This window comes from Entelurus aequoreus, linkage group LG17 (genome assembly GCF_033978785.1).
Source record: "Entelurus aequoreus isolate RoL-2023_Sb linkage group LG17, RoL_Eaeq_v1.1, whole genome shotgun sequence".
Taxonomy (NCBI): domain Eukaryota; kingdom Metazoa; phylum Chordata; class Actinopteri; order Syngnathiformes; family Syngnathidae; genus Entelurus; species Entelurus aequoreus.
The window spans coordinates 25,718,377-25,723,496 of NC_084747.1; positions in this window are offsets into that span (position 1 = coordinate 25,718,377).

Consider the following 5,120-nt stretch of genomic DNA (forward strand, 5'->3'; position numbering starts at 1 on the left):
AGGTAAGAGATAAAAAAAAAAGCAAGAAAAGTTAAGAATAATACCAAAAATAAAGTAAAATGAAAGGAATTCAAAGGAGCTACTATGATGTGCTGCCACTCTTTCAGGCGCACCAAAGACGCAATGGGTCATTAGTAAGTTTTGCGAGGGCTGTCTCCGTAGAGCAGGGGTGGGCAATTCATTTTTACCGGGGGCCGCATGAGCAACCTGAGCACTGCTGGAGGGCCACCGTCAATATTTCAATTCAATTTTGCTCAAATTATTTTTGATATACCGTAAGATAAATAATAATAATAATTTCATTGAATCTAACTTAACTTTATACAAAAATAGATTGCTTTTGATGGTTTTATTTTTAACACTGTCTTATACAACACTTCCTGATGTATAATACAATGCAAAAATGTCAATTTATGTCACTTTATCCTGCATCCTCTTTAAAAGTCCAACATTTTTCCCCGTCAGATTTGGACAACCATCTGTTGTCACACCTGCCAGTGTGTCCCATTTCAGTCCTAACATGTCCAAACACGCATTTACCTATGTGAACAAGTCATTACCTGTGGTTGTCTCTTTAATTGACTGCATGGCTGCCAGCTCCTCCGTGATTTGAAAGTCTGCAGTTATCCCACGTAAGAAGATTGCAGCTCTCATCAAAAGCCAGCGAAAAACAGTCAAAGTCGGCCGTTCTGTTCTTCAGCTGAAGCTCCAAGTTTCCAGCGATGGTCTCAACCCGCCTCGTTACAGTGCGTCGGGAGAGTGACACGTTCTCAAATGCGCCCCTCTTCTCCGGGCATACCAGCGCAACCGAGTCCAATAAGCACTCCTTAAAAAACTCTCCGTCAGAAAACGCCTTACTTTTTCTGGCGATTTTGTGAGAAATGACAAAACTTGTCCTGATGGCTGCATCTCTGGGGGTGTGAAATTTGGCAAAAAGTCCTTGTTGGGTTTGCAGTTTTACCATCAACGCATCAGCCTCCCTTGCACGCGCTTCATCAGACAGATTCCGGTATTTTTCCTCGTGCTTCCTCGTGTAGTGGCGATTCAAATTATATTCTTTAAACACAGAAACCTGTGTACCACAAATTAAGCACATGGCTTTACCTTTAATTTCTGTAAAGAAATACTTGGCAGTCCATGTCTTGTTGAAAACACGCCATTCGTCATCAACTTTTCTCTTTTTAGCGTCTCGGGGATAACCGGGCATCACTTGTCGCTGTGCACCTTCACTCACAGGTTACACACGGACATACGCCCATAAATAACACTTTTCAAAATAAAAGCAGCACAGTTGTATTGCATGCACGACATAGATGTTTTTTAAAATTTATTTTGTCATTTGTGATTGCCGCTGTTCACGTTCACTCACAATCGCGCACGAGCATACGTCCACAAGGAAGTAATACAAATAACGCTTTTCAAAACAAAAGCAGCACCGTTGTATTGCACACTCGACATAGATACTTTTTAAAATGTATTTTGTAATTTATGATTAGCATCACGCGGGCCGGATAGGGATGCACAAAGGGCCGGATGTGGCCCGCGGGCCGCCGAATGCCCAGGTCTGCCGTAGAGTGATTTGCCCTGAAACCGGACTGAAAGGGTTCACAGAGATTGTTAGACGGTAAGTGTTTATTTAGCTGCTGTGCAACACATTTTTTGAGGATTTTTTAGATAAAGGGGTGGTGGGACACTGGCCGGTAGTTTACCACGAGGTCAGGATCGAGGTTAGGTCTTTTGATGAATAACCGCTGCCCTGAATGCTAGGGGAACAGTACCAGTGGAAAGTGATAAGATAATAATATTTAGCACTGATGGTCCTAATGTTACAAACAGCTCCTTGGTAAGTTTCCCAGGAAGTGGGTCAAGTGAACATGTTTGTTTTGTCCCATTTAGAGTTCCTCTAACGGTACTTACCTGGCATGACCTTAAAGTGCATCCGGCAGTGGAGGCTCCTCTATGGGGTCTTGGGGCACTGGGAGGTTAACCCCTTTACTACTGTTACCCCAGGTGGCCCTTGGCAAAGGCCTAGTGCCTGACTGCCCCCTAGCCAGAGATACGGTGAAGACCTCAACGGCGGAGCAGGCGGAAGACGGTAGATTTAAGAACTACCACAATGGCTGCGATTGCGGAAGAAGGCTGCAGCAGAAAAGGGTCCCCAGTCGTCTTGGACTCCATGCCACTGGACCCTGACCCGATTCTGTCAAGGATCGTGGGGTGACTGTCTGTGCACCAGTTTCCCCACGTTAAACAAAGTCACGCACAGGCAGCCTCCATAAAGGGATACACCCCTACCAGGAGGATCGTCATACTCGTTCGAGTGACCGCCGATGATGACTTACCCGTTCTTTCGTAGCATTTTTCAGTCGCCTATAATTGCCCACACCGTTTGTTCAATTGATCCCGTTCAAACATCAGAACGTTCAGCACTTTCGGGACTCATTCAACTAACCTTTCCCAGTTTTTTTTCACCACTTGTCTTAAAACTACTCCTCCCACATCTTTTATCTCATTTGAAAACATTTGTCTTAGTCAGGACAATAAAACTTGCTATTTATTTTCGAGATAAAGGGGAGGTGAGACACCGGCCGGTAGTTTACCATGAGGTCAGGATCAAGGTTAGGTCTTTTGAGCAAAGGATGAGTAACCACTTTTTTGAATGCTAGGGGAGCAATGCCAGAGGAAAGTGATAAGTTTATAATATTTAGCACTGATGGTCCCAATATTACAAACAGCTCCACTTAATAAACCTTGCTATTTTTTATTGCCAATTCCTCATTATTTGCAACTTATCCAATATTGGGGAGAATGATTGCAGTTTTGTTCTAGAGGAGCGCAGTAAGTCCGTAAGAAGAATGACCTCATCCCGCTCTCCCAGACAGAACCTCTCCAGGACTGTGTCAGGACTCCCAGGAGTTCCTCGCCCGCCTCGCTCCTTCCCCCCTGCCTCTCCCGGAGAGCCAGGCCGCCGCTGCCGAGACCTTCACCGTGTAGCTCCAGGTGCCACCTCCGGGCGGGCTCAGACGACGCTTCTGTCTGCTTGTGTCCCGACCCGCCGCGTGCAGAGCTGAGGACGCTACAGCAGTTGCGATCACAATCCCCGGGGTGGGGGTCAGTCTGTGCCTCAATACCAGCAAGTTTGGGTATGGCGTCTTTGATGGCGACCAGGGCGAGCCAAAGTCCAGGCTGCTGATCTTTGGCCCCAGAGACCACGAGCTGTGGGTCTCGGACCTCCCCTTGAGGTAAGTCCAGGAAATTTAGGTTGCAAGTTGTCGCGCACATGTCTACGACAGCACCGCACGCCCACGCAAGGTGCCTCGCCGACTCCGGTGTGCCACAGCCTGGTCGGGGCCAGCTTGAGGTCGCTGGCTTTCCTCGGGAGTGCATAACGGACCTGACCGGGAGAACCTGCTGGGCAACCATCCATGACCGGTCCCGGAGTATGTTCAGGAAAAAAGTTAGCAAGCCTAAGATAGCTTGCTAGCATGCTATCGTTTGCATGCTAACAGTTAACAAGTGTCACATACCAAGTTATATGACTCTGGGCTAAACGGTAACAAAAGTAGCTCAAAAGTTAGCATGCTAATGATAGCATGCTAGCAAGCTAACTTGAGCATGATAATAGTTAGCTTGTGTCACATACCTAGTTATATGGCTCCAAGGTTTAATTAGAGAAAAAAAGAGTAGAAATAGCTAAAATAATAAAGGTTGCACTTTAATGTTAGCATGCTAACTAATCAATCAATCAAAAAAGCAGTTAACAATAGCAAGTTATAGGACTCTAAGCATTGCAATTCACTGCTGCTTGCATGAATTGATTTACGTGGACCCCGACTTAAACAAGTTGAAAAACTTATTCGGGTGTTTCCATTTAGTGGTCAATTGTACGGAATGTGTACTGTACTGTGCAATCTACTAATAAAAGCTTCAATCAATCAAAAAGCATGTGAATGTGCGCTTGCATTGCAGCAGGCCCATAATTATGATATTTCAATAATTATTGTTTTATCATATTTAGTGTAATATCATTTTTACCAGGTATGTACTGTAATATCCATCCATTTTCTACCGCTTATTCCCTTCGGGGTCGCGGGGGGTGCTGGAGCCTATCTCAGCTACAATCGGGCGGAAGATTTATTGTATAATCTCTTTTTAATAAGTAGTTTATCATCAGTTTAATAGGCATAATATTTAATATATATTTCAATGATTATGTTTGATCATATTTAGTGTAATATCATTTTTACCAGATATGTACTGTAATATTTAGTGTATAATCTCTTTTAATAAGTACTTTATCATAACTTTAATAGGTATAATATTTAATTATATTTCAATAATTATGTTTGATCATATTTAGTGTAATATCATTTTTACCAGGTATGTACTGTAATATTTAGTGTATAATCTATTTTTAATAAGTATGTTGTATTAAATATATTTTATCACCATTTTAGTAGATGTAATATTTAATTATGATATTTCAATCAGTATGTTTGATCATAATATTTAGTGTGTAATCTATTTTTAATAAGTATGTTGTATTAAATATAGTGTATCATCATTTTAAGAGGTATAATATTAATGTAATATTTAGTGTATAATCTCTTATACTAATGTGTATTAATATGTATAACCTCTTAAGTAGTTTATCATCACTTTAATAGGCACTTTAATAATTTAATTAATTAACTATGTATTGATTAATAGGAATAATATTTAATGATATTTCAATAATTATGTTTTATCATATTTAGTGGAATATTTTTAACAGGTATGTATTGTAATATTTAGTGTATAATCTATTTTTAGTAAGTAAATATAGTGTATCGTTTTAATGGGTATAAGATTTAATTATATTTCAATAAGTATGTTTTATCATTCTTCCATCCATTTTCCTACCGCTTGTCCCTTTCGTGTGTCATCATTTAATAAAGTATAATATTTAATTACGATATTTCATAAGTATGTTTGATCATATTTAGTGTAATATCATTTTTAACAGGTATGTACTGTAATATTAATACTGTAATCTATTTTTAATAAGTACATTGTATCAATTATTGTATTTATACTATTTTTTGGTGTAATTTTTTCAACTTCCAGTGTGTTCCGCTTAA